The sequence below is a fragment of the Dipteris shenzhenensis genome, chromosome 9, assembly GCF_047967505.1.
Source record: "Dipteris shenzhenensis isolate YYH24624 ecotype China chromosome 9, Dip_SZ_1.0, whole genome shotgun sequence".
Taxonomy (NCBI): domain Eukaryota; kingdom Viridiplantae; phylum Streptophyta; class Polypodiopsida; order Gleicheniales; family Dipteridaceae; genus Dipteris; species Dipteris shenzhenensis.
Genome location: NC_141604.1, coordinates 284,257 through 309,208, shown reverse-complemented (window position 1 = coordinate 309,208; position 24,952 = coordinate 284,257). Strand labels below are relative to the sequence as shown.

General features: G+C 37.9%; 2 pseudogenes; both read left to right on the top strand.

The window, feature by feature from the left end:
• Nucleotides 1–24,952, top strand: part of LOC147898035 (uncharacterized) — a 66,957-nt pseudogene that overhangs the window by 33,852 nt on the left and 8,153 nt on the right.
• Nucleotides 21,464–22,183, top strand: LOC147898037 (uncharacterized; annotated as a pseudogene).

Below are 24,952 nucleotides of genomic sequence, written 5' to 3'. Positions count from 1 at the left end.
ATTCTAACTGGCCATTAAGATGTTGTACATGAAATTTGTCCCAGGTGAGAATGTGGACTTCAACTCCAAAGATGTAGTTACAAATGCCCATGATATAAGAAGAGAAATCATTACATTCATGTGCAAGGAGTTGAATCTAGTGGTTAAAGGAGTAGCCTTGGAGTTAAGAGTACATGTAGATTCTCTCTTGGAAAGATTAAGCCAACAAGAGACAAAGGAAAAGAGGTGGCACAACTTTGCATAGAGTCAAATAGTTGAATTAACATACAAATATCACCAACTAACGTGTGTAAAGACAACGTTTCACTAGTCCCACTAGTGTGGATTTCATTTTTTCAATCCATTTTGGTTTCAATAAGCCCAAAAAAGGTATTGAGCATGCCCTCAAATGGGTATGCAAACTTTTATACCATACCAAATACATTTCTCAATTGGATGTATCCTTTAGTTGAGAAGAAGCTCACATAATGAACTTTAGTTTGATTATTGGGTTGCATGTATATGTAGAAAATTTTTTAAATGTTTTTGCATAAATTGTTATAACAATATATGTTTTTTAGAACACATGCCTCACATGCCACATAGAACATGTAACCATTTCATGATCAAATTATAAAGTTTACTTTTATGTTTTCTTCATCTCATCTTAAATATTGGAATGTGTATTACTGATTGGATGTCAAGTTTGTCAAAATCCATTACGCAATGTGTAATATATGGGCCGATCAAGTTAACTATGTACAAAAAATGCCATGAACTTGACCAAAAATGTCTAGACTCAAGGTTGCATCAACCCATGAGGAAAACACAATTTAATCCAATACAACTAGCTTTTGCAATGGTTGTAAATAAAGTGCAAGTCCAATCTTTAGGCATCTTAGGCTTTTTCTTGATGTCATCAATCTATACCCATGGACAATTGTACATCAATATCACAAACTTGTGTACTTGATACAACAAAGGTGTTATTAGAGAAAACGTAATAAATTCGCACAAAAAAAAAGTGTAACTCATGAAGATGATGTGATTACAACTAGCAATATTGTGTAAAAAGAAACTCTAAAAGGGTAAAGGTAAATCAATACTACTTTTAAAAAGAAATAATCTTAAAATTTTTCATAAATCTCATTTCTATGTGCATTCCATATATGCCTTTCTAGTTGGCTCATGCAAGGACATCGTTTTGGATGCATGTAGCTAAGTGCTCTCATTGATTAAATATTCAACTATGCTTTTGAGTCTCAAAAAAAAATCTGGATATGCTTTGTATATGTTATGAGTTCTGTCTCAACTTGCTCTCGAAAGTACATTAACATGAAACAGTTTGAACATGAAAGCAATGGTACATGATAATCACCTATTGGGCAGAAACACGTATGTTTACACAAGCATGCACTCACATATAGTTATTATCGATAGAGAATTTATTTTAAGCGATGTTTTTCACAATTGCTACAAGATGGGTGATGTTCCAGCACCTAGATGACTCTATCAATAGAAAAAGTTCAATTGTTAGATGCAAAGTAAATCATGGCTGGAGAAAAACTTGGCTATTATGTGCACCATCTAGATTTGCCCATGAAGTTCATGATGAACAAAATTTTTAATAATATCATTTCATCTAAAAGTTCATAGTGAGAACCAATTGCACATGTTACTTTGGCAATAAAACAGATGACTACAATCACAAGAATCAACAAGAGGAAGGGAAGCACATGAAAGAAGAAAGTTTTGCTTTCAAGTGAGTTTGCATAGGAAACTGCAAGAGCGATGAAGGCTCATCCATGTCTCAATGAATTCCAATTATGAATCAAGACCACAACTCTGTCAAATCATCTCACATTTTGGAATTTTGTTACCACAAGAAGTGATCGCAAGGAGATAGAAAGGCAACTAGGCTACATTTCCACATTGTATTGCAAAGAAAGGTGTCCTTAAGAGGGTGCCTAGGGGGAAAAGTTCATAGGTAGCTTCTTGCTCATACATTCATTTGCAAGAAAGAAAAGATAGATAAACTCACAAGAATAATAGTCCATGGCATGCCATGGGTTTCACACTAGTATTTTATATGCAATATGATATAAAAGTAACAAGTTAAAACTTCTTATATTGAAATAATTCTTAATTTGTTAGTGTTACAAAATATTATGTATTTTTATGTCAAATTATATTTAAGATTAGTTGTATTATTTTTATTCTTTTGAATTTTACATTGAATTAATGGTAATTGTGTGAATATATAATTCTTTCACAAATGCATGCCTTAAGCATTAGGATAAGGTTTTAGAAGCTATGCTATAAGCATTGACATTTATTCATTTTTACGCATTACAAAAAATAAAATGCTATACAGCCAATTTCTAAAATGCAAGAGCATTGTGTGGGTCCTCGACTTGTCCATATTATGGAAGAGCATGAGAAGTGCATGTGATGCTCACACGATTATCCATCCTCAAGAATCAAAGGAGGCATCACATTAGTACTATCCAACGGCCAATAATATTCATAATCATCTATTGCTTTATTTTTCTTAACTTTGATAATGTACATACAAGCTATTTTTATTGCATTTGTTGTTTCATCAATGTTTAATTTGGGTTTTAATTTATGTTGATGGAGTGTGTTTAAGGGACATAAAGTGGATGGGAGTGTAGCATAATGCACAATTTAATAAAAACATGTTAGCATAGACTGACTTTAACTTTGTGTTACTTAACTATACTTGACGCTTTAAATCTAGAGGTGTCAAGATTTCCAATGTGTGATTATTTGTAACAATTATAGTATATTATCTACATATATATGTGCTAGTGAGCATTGGTTGTGTTACACTTCAAGCATCTCTTGTGTTCATCTCTCTATTTTTAAGTATTAATGTATGTTATCTACATGTGTGTATCAAGTCTCCTCTATTGATCTCTCTATTGTTATATTGATCAAAAGTTATAGCTTTTTAATTTCAAATGATCTAACTTTGTTGAGATTAAAAATTGTGAACTACTCATGTTTGAAAATGCGAGGTTGGGGCTTGAAGTGGGACTAGCTGTGGCAACCTACCACCTATACAAGTAAACAGAACTGATTGTTCTACCTAAGAAAGAGAGTTTCTTATCTTCCAAGTGGCACTTCTAGTTCATCTCTCCTATTCCATTCATTTGTTTTTGTCCATGGAGAGGTGATTAACATATGCTCAAGAGATTAATTAACTTTTTATTTCTCACACCATATTTAATTAATCTTTAACTCTAATTAAGAGGGCCCTATTTCCTCAAAAGCGCATTGAAAAGGTTTGAATCCACGACCTCTTCTCCTCCATGTACTATGAGTAGAGCATGATGTGATAAATGTGCCTACTTTTCTTTTTCAATCATGTCTCTCTCCTCAACGTCAGGTTTGTTTAATGATTTAACCCTCCACTCCTTACTTAAGCGTGCCCCTCTCCCATCATTTTTGCATTAATGACATTTTACACCAGTCGAGGTTATGTATTTTGAAACACTTTATGTTTTTCCTTTGATTAATCATGTTTTCTTTGGTTGGGGGTCTTAGGGTGTTGTGATGAGGCAAAGAAGTTTCATGCATAGTTTGAATTCAAGAGAGAGAACATTTATCACTTCTCAATTGAGTAAAGGACCTTCATGTAAACTTGTGATAAAGCTGGGTTTTCAAGCCTGTGTGATTGGTAAGATAAAGAGTAGACATTAAACGTGAAATATTGTGGCCTCTAACCAACAGCAACTTCATGGCGACCTCCTTACAACAACAATGAGGTACTACATGAATAAAGATGGAAGAAATTTCGTGCACGCTTTGTATTCGAGAGGAGTAGGTGAAGCATTTGTCATGGCCTATTTGATTAACGTCCGATATCTTGATGGCATATGCATATTTTCGACACTATAAGAGGGAGCTGTTGTCGGAGATAATCTACAACTGCAATTTTCTTTCTTTCACGATGGCTGGAGCTCGTCCTCTCCGCTTCTTGATGCTACTCCTGCTCTTCTCAGGTATTCTGTTTTTATTATTCTCTAGGCAGCTAGTTGCATGCCATTAGTCCTCCATGCACAGTCTTTGACATTTGATCTGCTTCGTAGTTCAGCTGCTTTTCAAGAAAAGACATGCGGCGAGAGCTCCAGCCTCGGAGGTAATCGTTTTGATAAGAATGCTGCTCTGAATCGTCGTTTATGGCCTTGGTTACCGCATTTAGGAACTAAGTTTAATTATCATGGAAAAATCAAGACTCGTGCGGTTGGCGAAAGAGAATCCTAACTATGTTTTGTGAATGCGCAGGTCTGACGTGCAGAGAGTTGTGCCCCACTATTGTATGTTGTCCAGACGTGAACGTGACGTGCACAAGATTTCGTAGAGGAACAAACCTTCCATGTACATGCTGCGCCGCGGAAAAATGTATAAGCGGTGCATCAGGATGTGTTTACAATACTCCCCATGGCACCACCAGTTGTGGTTTTTAGATCATATGCTTGTAAGATCCAACCTTTCCACAGAAATAACTAACGTTCACCTCTCCCACAATTATCCCCAAGGGGAAGGCCTTAGAGAAGGTTGGAGTATTTTAAAATTATTGTTAAAAAAACCAATCTTATTGGTTGTTGTGTCTGCATGTGCCTTGCTTGCTATGTGATTACTTTTTAATTTGATTTCATTTCTTGACAAGCTTCTTATTTATTGATATATTTTCATTTTTGTTATCTAGCACATAATTGTTAGTTTAGAATATTTTAGCATCTTTATAAAAGAGGTAAAAAACAACCATAAAACATTTTGACATTAGGCATGACACAAAGTCCGCTGGACATGATCCTCCTTGTAAATACTAGGGATATAGCAAAATTTATTACTTGTGATATGCAAGGATTAGTGCTTCTTGGGAATTGGATCTTCAAAAGTGATTCTTCGATCTCCCATTCTTGCCTTGCATGACTTTTATTGGTAGCATGAGCCAGTCAATCAAGCTAAGAAGTCTTCTAGTGTTTTGGATGGACATTGGACTTGATCTTGTTTGATAAACTTCACAAGAATGGTTGGATCAACTACCAACTCACAAAAGAGAAAATAGTCAACTTTTGAAATTTCGTTGTCTTAGAAGGATGTGCTTGGCTTGTTGTGACATGAATCCCTATACTTGTTTAAAATATTCAAACTCCCAACATGAACTCAAATTGAATAGAGCACATGCACAATACATATTGAATAGAGTACTATACATTCATTTTAAATTGATTTTGAAAGCCATTTCTGGACATTGATAATGTTGGGTGTAAGCACTTGAAGCAAAAATTGGTGACTTGTATATTTAAGAGTGGATCTAAATTCTAAGTCTCGAACTTGTGCATTCTCTGGCAACAGAAGCTTTTGATAGATGGTTTAATATTCTACCTAACGTCATTCAATCCATTGGGTCCCTAACAAATGTGCTTCATGCTTCAAAACTTAGCAAGGGAATGTTCTGGCGGAGGATATAAGTACGTTAGTTATGAGATCATTCACCGAATAAGCCATTTCAAGTCACGAAATGTCTATGATTTCATTGATTTTCTAGAAGTCCTTCAGACTAGCTGCATCCATTTCATTACTTGAAACAGTAGCATAATAGTATAAACAAAAATCAAAACCCTCAATGCATTTTTGTCCAAAACATGCGATCTTGTAGGAACATGTTGAATTGTTCATTTCTTGTCTATATTGTTGAAGAATGCGTTGCTTGCTTAATATTTCTGACTAATGGATCGGGTCTTTTCTTTGAACTCTTTTTGTTTTTTGACATCGATGCTATGTTTGGGCCTACAATGTAGACCCGGTTGATGAAAAGTGAGGATGGTTTTCTTTCCTTTCATACTATCCTTGGAAGAAGATTAGTGAAACAATCAATTCTCATTAGTGCTTTGTGTTCTTTTGTATTACATTTTGTAGCCAAAGAGCTTGAAGTCGGACATGATTCTGACACCACCCATCAAGGTGACTAAAGCATCTGCTTGACCAATCACTAATTTTATTTGTGGAGTTAAATGACGCCTACAATTTTCTTTGTCACTTAGCTACATCTACTACACCTTCTTTGGAGTGCCATGATTTGCAGTCGTTTGTTCTTGACTTGCCGAGCTCAAACCTTTGAACTATTCTCCAATTCATCTTGCAAACATCACATTTTACATCATCAAACTTTTCCACCTTTCGTTACAGAATCCCAAATATTTGCAAGCTTTGTGGAAGATTTCGAATGCCTCTTAACTATGGACAACATGAAGAGTACTAGTGAGACATATTGGCCACAGAACAAGTGATCACTCTGTCGATCTATGCATGTGTGTAAGGCTAAAGAATGTCATTTTCATAGTAAACAAGGAGTTGGTGCATGAATTGTGCACTTGCACCCTTTAGGAGGAGGCTAATGATGAATTTTGCCAACCAATTTTCCAATTGTTGCCATAAACTAATATGAGTCTTTCTCTTGCATCAAACTAGATCAAAGGTCCACAAATTACAGGCTTTCAACAATGTGGCAACAAAACAAGCCATTGTTCCATGGAGCCATTGGCGGGGCCTCCCTTTTGTTGACTCAGGTACAAATATATGGTACACATGTTTCCAAAGGAGAATGCAAAGGAGAGTGATGGTTTGGTTTTTCTTTCATAGAGATCTTTTTCAAAGCATAAAGGATAGTTGTTGAGAGATGGGTTTAAGGGTGGTGCAACATTCATTCTTTTGAGCATAGCCTAGCTGACCTCATATGCTCCTTTTGGAAAATCCAAATTGATGTAGGTTTGTGGACCAATGAATCAATGTTGGCCTCTTTACATGGCCACCATCAATGGTAATGTCATCGATGCCCTTCACTAGAATATATACAAACCTCTATAATATATTACATTGAGCCGGCAGGGCAAGACTAGCACCATGAATTATAGTATTTTAAGCTACGAGGATCTATAATTTCTTTTGATTTGATGCTTAAGCCTGAGGACCGGTACTGATTCAAAGATTAACATAAGAATTATATGACATGTCCCAAATTTGGAGTTTCAAAGTTGCTCATCATATTTCTTTGATGTTATTGATGATGATCTTGATCGTTTGTGGACTAGCTCTACTAGTCACTATGTTTAAAACTATGGATGCACAATCTAAGCTAGCTTTAAATTTTTTGCTTCTCCTTGATGCTTTTCCCATTGTCTTGCAATTACCTATTTGATTACTCTTTCATTACCAGAATTATCTAGCATATGAGCCAATTGCATCAAAGATAACCTTTCTACATCTGAAATAAGTAAATATGGCAAAAAGCTAGTGTAGAAGAGCTAAGAATAGAGCTAAGAATAGAGCTAAGAATAGAAGAGCTAAGAATAGAGCCAAAAGTAAAGCACAAAATAAATAGAAAACATAAAAATTGATGAGAGAGGGGGACGCTCTCTCATATTATATAGAACCGGAGAGGAAGTGTGCCACCTCTCCCCACACATCTTAATTTCAACATTTCTTAAATTTATACAATTTTTTATTTTGGGTTTCTATGAAAGATAAATGGCTTTTTATTTGTCAATTATTTATAAGTCAATTTTTAAGTAATTACTTTTAAGCAATTTGTTCTACTTAAATAAAATAATGAGAACCTAACTCCCAATCTCTTTTTTACTACATGTGTTTGACGATGGGCGACCACTAGAGAATCAAAAGTAATAGATGATGGTGGATGCAAAATCAAATGATGACAATACATTCATATGATTGTAATCTAGCTCATAACATCTTACATACCACAATGATATTACTTCTTTGTTATCAAAGACAACTCATGAGTTCATGGATTAGGTCATTAATCATGTATTTGTTGAATATCATTTTTCTAAAAGCTATCATCTTTGTCCATTACAAATAATAAAGCTAGCACCCCTGATATTTGCAGGGAGGACTAGGTTTAATGGACCTTGTGTCATCAAATCTCATGTGTAGAATGCTCCTAATTCTTTTTCTACATCTTTTTAAAAATATTAAGAATTAATAAATGAGCATTATATTCCAAATCGATAATTATATGTAAAACGATAGATTAGAACCAATACACAGAATTTTACAATGATGATGTGTATCCAAGATTGTTTCTTTGAACTCTTGGATTTCTTGACACCTTTTGGGAAACTCCCAAAGCCTCGATGGCTATCAAGGTATAAAGAAATGGAAGACAAAAAGCATGTTTATGCTTGTATGCCAACAAGTCTTATGGTCACATCCAACACCACATCCGTGCAAGTATGTTATCTTCATTTTTTATTGCATATTGAATGATGATGACAATTTCTCCATTATACATGTATAGCTTGTATGCATAGAGTTATCCATATCTATAGATTAGGAGCTATATTCATTGCCATCATCCACTCTCTATCATTAGGATTTATGGGTGTCAAACTTTAGGTTTTTCTTGAACATTTGGACAATGAAAGAAGTTCAAACTATACAATTTACACTATGAAAATGTAGAAATTGCATTCTAATGAAACAATCTAGGAGTCTTAGTCTTACTAACTGATTCAAGGTATATAAACATGTTATGGTTGGATTTGGTCATGCACTACTAGTATCTCTTTAATAACATGGCAATAAGAAATAACGAGATGGACTACAAGGACATGCAGGTGGCTATTATTGCCCATTGATTTTGTATCTACCAAGGTCATTCTGAATGATTTTCTCACAGTCGATCACCATTGGGAACATGCATAAAGAAAGAGACGCTTGGTTAGCTTCTCGTATAGCATTATTCTACTTTGGTACAATAAGCACATATTTCATTAGAAAATAGGAACTTTATTCCCCCTTTCAAAGAAAATCAAATAAAGGAATTTTAAAAATGAGAAAGTGTCAAAAAAATAATTTAATAAAATAATGAATGAAAACCCATGCGTGATGTATGGAAAGAGGTGTGTGGCACACTTCCTCTCAAACTATGTATAATATGATATAGCATGTGAGCACCTCTTACTTTTTGGTCTTTGCTTTTTACTTTTGAATGTGTTAATAGATCTTTACCTTGAACAAGCACTGCACTTAAAGGTCCTCCCACTAGACATTCCACTAGATGACACACTTCCGCCACACCACCTCATCACACTCATCCACAAATTCCCATTTCATGTCCATCTGGTGTTGGCAATGCTCTTTCTTCAAGGGGAACTCACCTTAGAAAACCCCTATGATATCTATCAATTGAGCCTTCACCCCATTTTGCTTAATCTCAAGTCATGGTGCATCATGCTACTTGAAAGCCATGACTTGGAGAAAGATAATATTATAGAGCTTAGCATACCCGTCGACCTAACCACGTATCCCATAAATCACGATGAAATCATCGCTGGGATATGTTGGTTAGAAGATACGGCTCGGCCTCTAGTCCGACAAACTTATAAATTTCTTACAAACCAAGGAGCCCTTCTATATCCCCCAAAGGGAATCCTTATTCTTTTTTATAGAATAATCAATATTTTCCAAAGGCATCTCGATGCCACTGATAACATCATGTTTTTTTATGACAATTTTGTCGCCTATCCCCTCGATTTTGCCGATGAACCCACTCTCCGGCACACCAGGATATAGAACTCCCATATGTCAACACCGGAATGGACATGGGACCGAAACCATCTCAGCCACCTCCGCAACCATCCACCTCCACCACTCCATCACCACACACACAAGCGACAACACCACCCCACAACGTCGCTTCCACATCACAGCCCACCACAACCCCGCAATCACCTCCCCCACCACTCATAATCACTTCACAAGCCGCTCACAGTGCACCTCTCAAACCATCATCACAACCACCACCACCACCCAGGGGTTAGGGCTAGGGCTAATGGCAACATATTCAGATGATGATCGCTTTTCGACAAAACCTCCTTATAATGATTTACATATGGAGATCGATCCGCCGCCACTATTCTTCTTCACACAGGAACCATCTGCCACGCAAGATCCTGATCGACACATGAAGCATGATCAAGAGATCAAACTTTGGGAAGGACGAAGGGTGCCAGCCGAAGAAGTAGACACACCAATGAGCACATTGCTCATGGTGCTTGGGCGAAATTCTCACTTCCACGAATTCCGAAGGTAGCATCCAGGGCACACAAGAGGAGCAGGACCACTGGAGCAGGACCACTGACAGATGACATGCGGCCAACTCTTAATAACTTCGGCATCCAACCAGAGTGGAGGATCAAGTACCTCCGAAAAAAATCTTTTTGGCTACAGTACATTCATGCACCCCTCTCCATAAGGGTAGATCCTCAATATATGCCCTATAGGAGAAGGTACTCGTGGCAAGTATTCGAACAATTGCGGCAGGATCCAACATATTTATACAATTTTCCACAACTTCTCCATTGGGAAGTAGCTACTACCCTCGGATTCTGTACGAAAATCGAAGGGTAGATCCAGCGGTACCAAGACATACTAGATCCAACCTTTATTGCCACGATTGATTATCTACAACTCATTCTTCTATTATTAAAAGAATGCCCTAGGTCGCATGAGGAGCATTGGCAGAAGGTGCAATCCAAGCTCATTTTTGACCTCAATAAAGGACCAAATGTCAAGCAATTAATACAGCTATATTACAGGGTCAGGAATCCGCATGCGTACCACATCGCAATTTTTGTATTATTTTTATTCTTTTGAATTTTACATTGAATTAATGGTAATTGTGTGAATATATAATTCTTTCACAAATGCATGCCTTAAGCATTAGGATAAGGTTTTAGAAGCTATGCTATAAGCATTGACATTTATTCATTTTTACGCATTACAAAAAATAAAATGCTATACAGCCAATTTCTAAAATGTGTGGGTCCTCGACTTGTCCATATTATGGAAGAGCATGAGAAGTGCATGTGATGCTCACACGATTATCCATCCTCAAGAATCAAAGGAGGCATCACATTAGTACTATCCAACGGCCAATAATATGCATAATCATCTATTGCTTTATTTTTCTTAACTTTGATAATGTACATACAAGCTATTTTTATTGCATTTGTTGTTTCATCAATGTTTAATTTGGGTTTTAATTTATGTTGATGGAGTGTGTTTAAGGGACATAAAGTGGATGGGAGTGTAGCATAATGCACAATTTAATAAAAACATGTTAGCATAGACTGACTTTAACTTTGTGTTACTTAACTATACTTGACGCTTTAAATCTAGAGGTGTCAAGATTTCCAATGTGTGATTATTTGTAACAATTATAGTATATTATCTACATATATATGTGCTAGTGAGCATTGGTTGTGTTACACTTCAAGCATCTCTTGTGTTCATCTCTCTATTTTTAAGTATTAATGTATGTTATCTACATGTGTGTATCAAGTCTCCTCTATTGATCTCTCTATTGTTATAATGATCAAAAGTTATAGCTTTTTTAATTTCAAATGATCTAACTTTGTTGAGATTAAAAATTGTGAACTACTCATGTTTGAAAATGCGAGGTTGGGGCTTGAAGTGGGACTAGCCGTGGCAACCTACCACCTATACAAGTAAACAGAACTGATTGTTCTACCTAAGAAAGAGAGTTTCTCATCTTCCAAGTGGCACTTCTAGTTCATCTCTCCTATTCCATTCATTTGTTTTCGTCCATGGAGAGGTGATTAACATATGCTCAAGAGATTAATTAACTTTTTATTTCTCACACCATATTTAATTAATCTTTAACTCTAATTAAGAGGGCCCTATTTCCTCAAAAGCGCATTGAAAAGGTTTGAATCCACGACCTCTTCTCCTCCATGTACTATGAGTAGAGCATGATGTGATAAATGTGCCTACTTTTCTTTTTCAATCATGTCTCTCTCCTCAACGTCAGGTCTGTTTAATGATTTAACCCTCCACTCCTTACTTAAGCGTGCCCCTCTCCCATCATTTTTGCATTAATGACATTTTACACCAGTCGGGGTTATGTATTTTGAAACACTTTATGTTTTTCCTTTGATTAATCATGTTTTCTTTGGTTGGGGGTCTTAGGGTGTTGTGATGAGGCACAGAAGTTTCATGCATAGTTTGAATTCAAGAGAGAGAACATTTATCACTTCTCAATTGAGCAAAGGACCTTCGTGTAAACTTGTGATAAAGCTAGGTTTTCAAGCCTGTGTGATTGGTAAGATAAAGAGTAGACATTAAACGTGAAATATTGTGGCCTCTAACCAACAGCAACTTCATGGCAACCTCCTTACAACAACAATGAGGTACTACATGAATAAAGATGGAAGAAATTTCGTGCACGCTTTGTATTCGAGAGGAGTAGGTGAAGCATTTGTCATGGCCTATTTGATTAACGTCCGATATCTTGATGGCATATGCATATTTTCGACACTATAAGAGGGAGCTGTTGTCGGAGATAATCTACAACTGCAATTTTCTTTCTTTCACGATGGCTAGAGCTCGTCCTCTCCGCTTCTTGATGCTACTCCTGCTCTTCTCAGGTATTCTGTTTTTATTATTCTCTAGGCAGCTAGCTGCATGCCATTAGTCCTCCATGCACAGTCTTTGACATTTGATCTACTTCGTAGTTCAGCTGCATTTCAAGAAAAGACATGCGGCGAGAGCTCCAGCCTCAGAGGTAATCGTTTTGATAAGAATGCTGCTCTGAATCGTCGTTTATGGCCTTGGTTACCGCATTTAGGAACTAAGTTTAATTATCATGGAAAAATCAAGACTCGTGCGGTTGGCGAAAGAGAATCCTAACTATGTTTTGTGAATGCGCAGGTCTGACATGCAGAGAGTTGTGCCCCACTATTGTATGTCGTCTAGACGTGAACGTGACGTGCACAACATTTCGTAGAGGAACAAACCTTCCATGTACATGCTGCGCCGCGGAAAAATGTATAAGCGGTGCATCAGGATGTGTTTACAATACTCCCCATGGCACCACCAGTTGTGGTTTTTAGATCATATGCTTGTAAGATCCAACCTTTCCACAGAAATAACTAACGTTCACCTCTCCCACAATTATCCCCAAGGGGAAGGCCTTAGAGAAGGTTGGAGTATTTTAAAATTATTGTTAAAAAAACCAATCTTATTGGTTGTTGTGTCTGCATGTGCCTTGCTTGCTATGTGATTACTTTTTAATTTGATTTCATTTCTTGACAAGCTTCTTATTTATTGATATATTTTCATTTTTGTTATCTAGCACATAATTGTTAGTTTAGAATATAATCTTAATTTTAGTATTTTAGCATCTTTATAAAAGAGGTAAAAAACAACCATAAAACATTTTGACATTAGGCATGACACAAAGTCCGCTGGACATGATCCTCCTTGTAAATACTAGGGATATAGCAAAATTTATTACTTGTGATATGCAAGGATTAGTGCTTCTTGGGAATTGGATCTTCAAAAGTGATTCTTCGATCTCCCATGCTTGCCTTGCATGACTTTTATTGGCAGCATGAGCCAGTCAATCAAGCTAAGAAGTCTTCTAGTGTTTTGGATGGACATTGGACTTGATCTTGTTTGATAAACTTCACAAGAATGGTTGGATCAACTACCAACTCACAAAAGAGAAAATAGTCAACTTTTGAAATTTCATTGTCTTAGAAGGATGTGCTTGGCTTGTTGTGACATGAATCCCTATACTTGTTTAAAATATTCAAACTCCCAACATGAACTCAAATTGAATAGAGCACATGCACAATACATATTGAATAGAGTACTATACATTCATTTTAAATTGATTTTGAAAGCCATTTTTGGACATTGATAATGTTGGGTGTAAGCACTTGAAGCAAAAATTGGTGACTTGTATATTTAAGAGTAGATCTAAATTCTAAGTCTCGAACTTGTGCATTCTCTGGCAACAGAAGCTTTTGATAGATGGTTTAATATTCTACCTAACGTCATTCAATCCATTGGGTCCCTAACAAATGTGCTTCATGCTTCAAAACTTAGCAAGGGAATGTTCTGGCGGAGGATATAAGTACGTTAGTTATGAGATCATTCACCGAATAAGCCATTTCAAGTCACGAAATGTCTATGATTTCATTGATTTTCTAGAAGTCCTTCAGACTAGCTGCATCCATTTCATTACTTGAAACAGTAGCATAATAGTATAAACAAAAATCAAAACCCTCAATGCATTTTTGTCCAAAACATGCGATCTTGTAGGAACATGTTGAATTGTTCATTTCTTGTCTATATTGTTGAAGAATGCCCTGCTTGCTTAATATTTCTGACTAATGGATCGAGTCTTTTCTTTGAAATCTTTTTGTTTTTTGACATCGATGCTATGTTTGGGCCTACAATGTAGACCCGGTTGATGAAAAGTGAGGATGGTTTTCTTTCCTCTCATACTATCCTTGGAAGAAGATTAGTGAAACAATCAATCCTCATTAGTGCTTTGTGTTCTTTTGTATTACATTTTGTAGCCAAAGAGCTTGAAGTCGGACATGATTCTCACACCACCCATCAAGGTGACTAAAGCATCTGCTTGACCAATCACTAATTTTATTTGTGGAGTAAAATGATGCCTACAATTTTCTTTGTCACTTAGCTACATCTACTACACCTTCTTTGGAGTGCCATGATTTGCAGTCGTTTGTTCTTGACTTGCCGAGCTCAAACCTTTGAACTATTCTCCAATTCATCTTGCAAACATCACATTTTACATCATCAAACTTTTCCACCTTTCGTTACAGAATCCCAAATATTTGCAAGCTTTGTGGAAGATTTCGAATGCCTCTTAACTATGGACAACATGAAGAGTACTAGTGAGACATATTGGCCACACAACAAGTGATCACTCTGTCGATCTATGCATGTGTGTAAGGCTAAAGAATGTCATTTTCATAGTAAACAAGGAGTTGGTGCATGAATTGTGCACTTGCACCCTTTAGGAGGAGGCTAATGATGAATTTTGCCAACCAATTTTCCAATTGTTGCCATAAACTAATATGAGTCTTTCTCTTGCATCAAACTAGATCAAAGGTCCACAAATTACAGGCTTTCAACAATGTGGCAACAAAACAAGCCATTGTTCCATGGAGCCATTGGCGGGGCATCCCTTTTGTTGACTCAGGTACAAATATATGGTACACATGTTTCCAAAGGAGAATGCAAAGGAGAGTGATGGTTTGGTTTTTCTTTCATAGAGATCTTTTTCAAAGCATAAAGGATAGTTGTTGAGAGATGGGTTTAAGGGTGGTGCAACATTCATTCTTTTGAGCATAGCCTAGCTGACCTCATATACTCCTTTTGGAAAATCCAAATTGATGTAGGTTTGTGGACCAATGAATCAATGTTGGCCTCTCTACATGGCCACCATCAATGGTAATGTCATCGATGCCCTTCACTAGAATATATACAAACCTTTATAATATATTACATTGAGCCGGCAGGGCAAGACTAGCACCATGAATTATAGTATTTTAAGCTACGAGGATCTATAATTTCTTTTGATTTGATGCTTAAGCCTGAGGACCGGTATTGATTCAAAGATTAACATAAGAATTATATGACATGTCCCAAATTTGGAGTTTCAAAGTTGCTCATCATATTTCTTTGATGTTATTGATGATGATCTTGATCATTTGTGGACTAGCTCTACTAGTCACTATGTTTAAAACTATGGATGCACAATCTAAGCTAGCTTTAAATTTTTTGCTTCTCCTTGATGCTTTTCCCATTGTCTTGCAACTACCTATTTGATTACTCTTTCATTACCAGAATTATCTAGCATATGAGCCAATTGCATCAAAGATAACCTTTCTACATCTGAAATAAGTAAATATGGCAAAAAGCTAGTGTAGAAGAGCTAAGAATAGAGCTAAAAGTAAAGCACAAAATAAATAGAAAACATAAAAATTGATGAGAGAGGGGGACGCTCTCTCATATTATATAGAACCGGAGAGGAAGTGTGCCACCTCTCCCCACACATCTTAATTTCAACATTTCTTAAATTTATACAATTTTTTATTTTGGGTTTCTATGAAAGATAAATGGCTTTTTATTTGTCAATTATTTATAAGTCAATTTTTAAGTAATTACTTTTAAGCAATTTGTTTTACTTAAATAAAATAATGAGAACCTAACTCCCAATCTCTTTTTTACTTCATGTGTTTGACGATGGGCGACCACTAGAGAATCAAAAGTAATAGATGATGGTGGATGCAAAATCAAATGATGACAATACATTCATATGATTGTAATCTAGCTCATAACATCTTACATACCACAATGATATTACTTCTTTGTTATCAAAGACAACTCATGAGTTCATGGATTAGGTCATTAATCATGTATTTGTTGAATATCATTTTTCTAAAAGCTATCATCTTTCTTGAGATGGCAAACCTTGTTCGCTTTTCCTGGTTCAACATAACCGGCTGGTTGTTGCATGTAGACTTCCTCGTCTAGATAACCATTGAGAAATGCATTCTTGACATCGAGCTGATACACATTCCATTTACTGAGTGTCGCTAGTGATATCAAGAACCGTATGGAATCCATCTTTGCTACTGGAGCATAAGTCTCATCATAATCTTGACCATATTGTTGTGCAAATCCTTTTGCAACTAATCTGGCTTTGTATCTCTGAATACTGCCATCTGGATTGTACTTCACTTTGTATACCCATTTGTTGGCTATGGCCTTCTTTCCTGGTGGAAGGTCGCATAATTCCCAAGTGTTATTTTTATACAAAGCATCCATTTCTTCATTCATAGCAGTTTGCCATTCTGGCTTGTCTACTGCGTCTTCGAAGTACACTAGCTCTTCTGTAGCCATGATGGTAGTCATAAGAGCATAGTTCGTTTTACATATAATTATCGATTTGGAATATAATGCTCATTTATTAATTCTTAATATTTTTAAAAAGATGTAGAGATTAGAACCAATACACAGAATTTTACAATGATGATGTGTATCCAAGATTGTTTCTTTGAACTCTTGGATTTCTCTCGGGGTGGTCACTCATTATATGTAACTCTATCACGTGAGTTCAACAAAAGGATATTTTTTATTTCTAAAATTTACAGAAATAAATATACATAAGGGACTATTTTAAATAGTTTTTGAAAAAATTTACAGATTTGTATAGAAAAGGGGCACATTTTATTAATGAAAAATTTTACAGATAAGGGATTTTAAATATAGGCCTTGAACGCACGTGATATAGAGGGTTTGTACATAGTGACCCCCCCGAGGGATTTCTTGACACCTTTTGGGAAACTCCCAAAGCCTCGATGGCTATCAAGGTATAAAGAAATGGAAGACAAAAAGCATGTTTATGCTTGTATGCCAACAAGTCTTATGGTCACATCCAACACCACATCCGTGCAAGTATGTTATCTTCATTTTTTATTGCATATTGAATGATGATGACAATTTCTCCATTATACATGTATAGCTTGTATGCATAGAGTTATCCATATCTATAGATTAGGAGCTATATTCATTGCCATCATCCACTCTCTATCATTAGGATTTATGGGTGTCAAACTTTAGGTTTTTCTTGAACATTTGGACAATGAAAGAAGTTCAAACTATACAATTTACACTATGAAAATGTAGAAATTGCATTCTAATGAAACAATCTAGGAGTCTTAGTCTTACTAACTGATTCAAGGTATATAAACATGTTATGGTTGGATTTGGTCATGCACTACTAGTATCTCTTTAATAACATGGCAATAAGAAATAACGAGATGGACTACAAGGACATGCAGGTGGCTATTATTGCCCATTGATTTTGTATCTACCAAGGTCATTCTGAATGATTTTCTCACAGTCGATCACCATTGGGAACATGCATAAAGAAAGAGACGCTTGGTTAGCTTCTCGTATAGCATTATTCTACTTTGGTACAATAAGCACATATTTCATTAGAAAATAGGAACTTTATTCCCCCTTTCAAAGAAAATCAAATAAAGGAATTTTAAAAATGAGAAAGTGTCAAAAAAATAATTTAATAAAATAATGAATGAAAACCCATGCGTGATGTATGGAAAGAGGTGTGTGGCACACTTCCTCTCAAACTATGTATAATATGATATAGCATGTGAGCACCTCTTACTTTTTGGTCTTTGCTTTTTACTTTTGAATGTGTTAATAGATCTTTACCTTGAACAAGCACTGCACTTAAAGGTCCTCCCACTAGACATTCCACTAGATGACACACTTCCGCCACACCACCTCATCACACTCATCCACAAATTCCCATTTCATGTCCATCTGGTGTTGGCAATGCTCTTTCTTCAAGGGGAACTCACCTTAGAAAACCCCTATGATATCTATCAATTGAGCCTTCAACCCATTTTGCTTAATCTCAAGTCATGGTGCATCATGCTACTTGAAAGCCATGACTTGGAGAAAGATAATATTATAGAGCTTAGCATACCCGTCGACCTAACCACGTATCCCATAAATCACGATGAAATCATCGCTGGGATATGTTGGTTAGAAGATACGGCTCGGCCTCTAGTCCGACAAACTTATAAATTTCTTACAAACCAAGGAGCCCTTCTATATCCCCCAAAGGGCATCCTTATTCTTTTTTATAGAATAATCAATATTTTCCAAAGGCATCTCGATGCCACTGATAACATCATGCTTTTTTATGACAATTTTGTCGCCTATCCCCTCGATTTTGCCGATGAACCCACCTCCGGCACACCAGGATATAGAACTCCCATATGTCAACACCGGAATGGACATGGGACCGAAACCATCTCAGCCACCTCCGCAACCATCCACCTCCACCACTCCATCACCACACACACAAGCGACAACACCACCCCACAACGTCGCTTCCACATCACAGCCCACCACAACCCCGCAATCACCTCCCCCACCACTCATAATCACTTCACAAGCCGCTCACAGTGCACCTCTCAAACCATCATCACAACCACCACCACCACCCAGGGGTTAGGGCTAGGGCTGATGGCAACATATTCAGATGATGATCGCTTTTCGACAAAACTTCCTTATAATGATTTCCATATGGAGATCGATCCACCGCCACTATTCTTCTTCACACAGGAACCATCTGCCACGCAAGATCCTGATCGACACATCAAGCATGATCAAGAGATCAAACTTTGGGAAGGACGAAGGGTGCCAGCCGAAGAAGTAGACACACCAATGAGCACATTGCTCATGGTGCTTGGGCGAAATTCTCACTTCCACGAATTCCGAAGGTAGCATCCAGGGCACACAAGAGGAGCAGGACCACTGACAGATGACATGCGGCCAACTCTTAATAACTTCGGCATCCAACCAGAGTGGAGGATCAAGTACCTCCGAAAAAAATCTTTTTGGCTACAGTACATTCATGCACCCCTCTCCATAAGGGTAGATCCTCAATATATGCCCTATAGGAGAAGGTACTCGTGGCAAGTATTCGAACAATTGCGGCAGGATCCAACATATTTATACAATTTTCCACAACTTCTCCATTGGGAAGTAGCTACTACCCTCGGATTCTATACGAAAATCGAAGGGTAGATCCAGCGGTACCAAGACATACTAGATCCAACCTTTATTGCCACGATTGATTATCTACAACTCATTCTTCTATTATTAAAAGAATGCCCTAGGTCGCATGAGGAGCATTGGCAGAAGGTGTAATCCGAGCTCATTTTTGACCTCAATAAAGGACCAAATCTCAAGCAATTAATACGGCTATATTACAAGGTCAGGAATCCGCATGCGTACCACATCGCAATTTTTGAAGACATGCACGATACCAATTTTGGGAAGCTCTATTATGCCTTTTGCAACAAAGAGCATCAGCTTTTGTCTCGCTTCAACCTAGTCAGTTGGGTGCGGCGAGAACATCTTTTGCAAGGAAGCTAAAGGATTCCGAGTACTGGAATCTACCTCAGGAAGGGGGGTATGTTAACAAATGTTAACATTACTCTTTGTTTGTTAACAAAGGTTAACATTACTCCGACATATGTTGTATATTAGAAGAGCCAATAAGTTGTTCCCAACACTAGGAATAAAATAGGGAGCAACCATAAAGGCAATTGCCTCGGAACTATGTAATGAAAAGGACTTTAGTCTCTAAAAAGAGGGCTAAATGTAATTAGGGTTAGGGCTGAACCCTAAAAAGCCTATGTATAAAGGCCAACTTTTGGCCATTTTGAGGGGATTCACTTGTGGAATGAAAAGAGCAACAAGCTTCCCTTACATTGCCTCCCACTCTTGTTTGTGTTGTCATTGTTGTTGTTCTCCTTCCCTTCTTGCATTCACGATTATGTATTCACCCTTCACCACGCTCACGCATCGATTCTCCTCTCTCTCCTCTTCTTCTTCTCTTGTTTGGATGCATGAATGAGTGAGACCGGGAGCAAGATTGACACTCTTGTCAGTTGGAAGGTTTACTAGCTTTCAAACGAAGGTTCATGTGAAGGATGAGCTCTTCAGAAACTCATGCCAAGTTCCCCATGACACGTTAAGAGGGAAACCTTAACAACGGGTGGCGGGTCGATCTCCAGATGCAAGTCGTTGTATGGGAGCTCTGTTGGAAAACGGTCATCATCTAAGAAGGTTGCCATCAGCCCTAATCCCAATTCTGGTGGAAGTGATGTGGATGGATGTGGTGGTGGTTTTGTGGATGGTTTTAGTGGTGCATCATGGGCGGCTTGTGCAGTGAGGATGAGTGGTGGGGGAGGTGATTGTGTGGTTGTAGTAGGCTGTGATGTGGAAGCAACATTGTGTGGTAGTGTTGTTGCTTGTGTGTGTGGTGATGGAGTAGGTGGAGGTGGATGGTTGTGGGGGTGGTTGTGACGATCCCGGTTACATGTCCATATCGGTATTGACATCAGGAAGTTCTATGTTTTGGGTTCAGTCAAGTCTCCTACCTCTCTCCCTAACTCTTTACATGGTATCAGAGCTTGGTTCGTGGTGAGGAGCTTAGGCAGCAAGCAAAGGCAAGCGAAGATCGCGAAACCCTGGTAAGAGGATCAACGTCTTATTTCTTTTGAGCTTTTGGGAGCATACTGGTGCAAGTACACAGTCGTGAGTGCAAATTGCACAACCTTAGATTGAGGCGCCCTTCGTTGTGGAGCATGAGAGCATTACCTAGAAAAATTAAGTTGCAAAGGAGTAATTGTCGCGAAAATTTCCATTTCGAGACCGTTTCGGCATTCGTTTTGGCATTGCAAAGTTTCAACAGACACTCAGGAAAAGTGGCCGTTTTTAATTGTGTATGCCAATTTTTCGCCATTGAGTGAAGTTGCAATAGAAAGGTTGTTGTGTGCCCCATTGCAGAGATTCTGAGAAATGCAAGTCAGTTTTGGGTTGCATTGTTTATGCTTTTTTGTCACTTGGTGTGACTCATGGTTGCTTGCCACCGCCCTTGTGAGGCAGAATTTTTGGTGTTACAGAATTGTTGCTGTTCGCCCTTGTGAGGTAGAACTTTGTTCTTTTCTCTTGTAGTCACAGTTTTTGACTTTGTAAAATGTTTGAGAATCTGTTAACTATTGTAAGTGAGAAGCTTGAGAAGGACAACTTCCAAGCATGGAAGTTCAGGATCACAAACTTCCTTATGGGAAAGGGAGTATGGCCATTTATCAATGGTGATGAGCAGGAACCAATTTTGGGTGCTGCTCCTACTGCTGTAGATTTGAAGACATTCAAAGAGTGGCATGCAAAGGCAAGGAAGGTCATCTACTGGTTGTCTGTCAATGTTTCAAACTCCATGATTGTGCATATATAGGATGCAGAGACACCAAAGGAGGCACAGGATACATTAGTGAAGATGTATAGCACCAATACCACTGTGCGGAAGATGCAGCTTAAACAGGAGTTGCATAATGTGCAAAGGAATAAGCTAAATATAAATGAGTAATCCATGAAGGTTAAAGGCCTTGTAGATTCACTTGGCTCAATTGGAGCACCTGTTGATGATGAGGACTTAGTGTATGTGACCTTGAATGGTGGTCTTGGGAGAGAATATGCACAATTTAGGACATCCATTGGAGTCTGTGAGACTTTTCCTGACTTTTAGGAACTTGTTGCTCTCTTGTTGAGTGAAGAGCAAAGGAAAGGTGGTTCAGCCGTAGAAAGTTCTCAAGAGTCTGCACTCTACTCAAATCAAGATAAAGGCAGAGGTAGAGGAAGAGGCCGTTTTGGTGGTCATTCACAAAATCAGAACCAAGAGCAACAACAGGAAAACTAGTCCTATGGAGGAGGACATGGTAACTCTAGAGGCAGGGGGAGCCAAAGAGGACATGGTTCATGGCAAAGGAACCAGCAGGTAGATAGCAACACATAGTGCTATTATTGTGGGAAGCCTAAACATAAAGAGAAGACCTGCTATAAAAAGCAAAATGACATCATAAATGGAAAGTTGCAGCAAAGCAACTATGCATCATCCAATGGGCATGGTGATGACAGCAATGAGCATCTTTTTGTGATGCAGCACATGGTTAACTCCATGACAAAAAATGCTGCAGATTGTAAAAATGTATGGTTTGTTGACTCAGGTGCTTCTAACCACATGACCAGTCATGGTGAGTGGTTCAGTGATGTCAGAAACCTGGAAAAGCCAGGTTATGTTGAAACAGGCGATGATAGTGCTCATCTAATTGCACAGGTTGGTAAGGTGCCACTGGCTATGTAGAATGGAAGAACAAAGTACTTGTCAGATGTACTTCATGTTCCAAACATCACCAAGAACTTGGTCTCAGTTGGCCAAATGGAAGAGTAGGGTTTGTAGGTAAGATTTAATCCTGAGGGGTGCTTTGTTGAGGATTTGAAAAATCAGTGCCGCTTGGTTGCAAAAGGCAAAAGAAATGGTAGAATGTTTACCTTGGATGATGATATCCCAGAGGTGCAGGTTGCTATGTTTGCGCATGGAAGAGGGGTCATTATAGATATTGAAATATGGCACAAGCGCATTGGCCACGTGAATATACAAAGGCTAAAATCTATGCAAACATAGAGTATTGTTGCAGGTTTGCCAAAATTCAGAGTGGATGGAATGCAAAAGGTATGTGAAGCATGCCAAGTGGGCAAGCAAGCTAGACATGCATTTCCACGCAATGTTGAAGTAAGCAACAAGGCTTTGGAGGTGATCCACTCAGATGTGTGGACAACCAAAGCTACGTCTCTTGGTGGATGTCATTATTACATGAACTTCATTGATGATCACACAAGGAAGGTATGGGTGTATTTTATGAAGCATAAAAGTGAAGTGTTTAGCCACTTCAAAGCTTTTAAGGCCATGGTTGAGAAGGAAAAGGACATGCAGATAAAAGTGCTGAGATCTGACGGAAGGGGAGAGTATTTTTCAGAAGAATTCAGTGATTATATAAAAGAGCAGGGAATTCAAAGAAAATACTCATGAAGATCTACCCCTCCGCAGAATGGGGTTGTAGAAAGAAAGAACAAGCACATTGTAGAAGTCGCAAGGGCTATGCTAAATGAAAAGAAGATGCCTGATTATTTTTGGGCTGAAGCAGTAGCAACTACTGTGTATATTATGAATAGAACCCCCACTGCAGTTGTCCATGGCATGATGCTTGAGGAAAAGTATACAGGCAGAAAAACAAATATTTCACACTTGAAAATATTTGGTTGCATTGCTTATGTTCATGTTCCTGATGAGAGGAGAACTAAGCTGGATCCAAAGGCAGAAAAATGCATCTTCATTGGGTATTCTTTGCAGCAAAAAGGGTACCATTGCTATAACCCTTCCACTCATAGGATGCAAGTGAGTAGAGATGTGGTTTTTGATGTAATGAGTTGTTGGTATGGTCCAACAAAAGTGACAGAAGATGTAGATACAGGAAATGGAAATGCTGTTGCAAATGTAGAGCAGCAATCCCAAGGTTTGAGTGGACCTGGTGAGTCCTCAAACAATGGATCCAATGCATGGATAGAGAGAATGAGATCTAATGGCTTTTCTCATGGCAATCCAGATAGTGGTGCACAAGTATCACGTAAAGGGAAAGAGAAGGTGGACCCTCCACCTATCTTTGATGCCTCATGTGGTCACTCTCATGTTGATGGAGAGTCAAGTGGATCAGAAATGAGCCTTGATGAGGAACTTGGGATTCCTTCAGTTGTTATGCTAGGTGTAAGAAAAAACAGGAATGTGGTTAAGACTCCTGGAGGTGATGCAAGAACATGCAAATCCACACGTGTGAAGTATCCTGTTGATAGGTTGAGATATGATGGTTTTTTAGCCCATCATTATGCATATATGGTCAAAATCCTAGAAGAACTAGAGCCAACTTGCTTTAAGGATGTTTTGAGAGCACCTGGAAGTGAGCCTATTTTGCGCAGGTCTACCAGAGCTAGGTATCCTGTGGATAGGCTGAAATATGATGGATTTACAGCCATTCACTATGCCTATATGGTCAAAGTGATACAGGAACTAGAACCCACTTCTTTTGAGCAAGCCATGGGAAAAGAAAAATGGGAGAAAGCCATGGATGAAGAAATGGATGCCTTGGAAGCAAATGCTACATGGGAATTGGTGCCTTTGCCTAAAGACAAGAATGCAATTGGCTGTAAGTGGGTTTATAAGGTGAAGCACAATGCAGATGGTTCTGTGAATAGATACAAGGCAAGATTAGTTGTCAAGGGGTATGCACAGACATATGGCATTGATTATGAAGAAACATTCAGTCCGGTGGCAAGGATGGCAACCATAAGAGCAGTCATTGCTATGGCTGCATCAAAGGGATGGTCTTTACATCAGATGGATGTAAAGAATGCCTTCTTGCATGGTGATTTGCAAGAAGAGGTCTTTATGGAGTAGCCACCAGGTTATGTTCATGCTGTTCATCCTGAGTTTGTTTGCAGTTGAAGAAAGCCTTATATGGCTTAAAGCAAGCACCTAGAGCATGGTCTGACAAGATAGGACAGTATCTTGTCACTATTGGCTTTCAGATTTCCAAGGCAGATTTCTCACTTTATGTGAGAAAAACAGAGAAAGGTA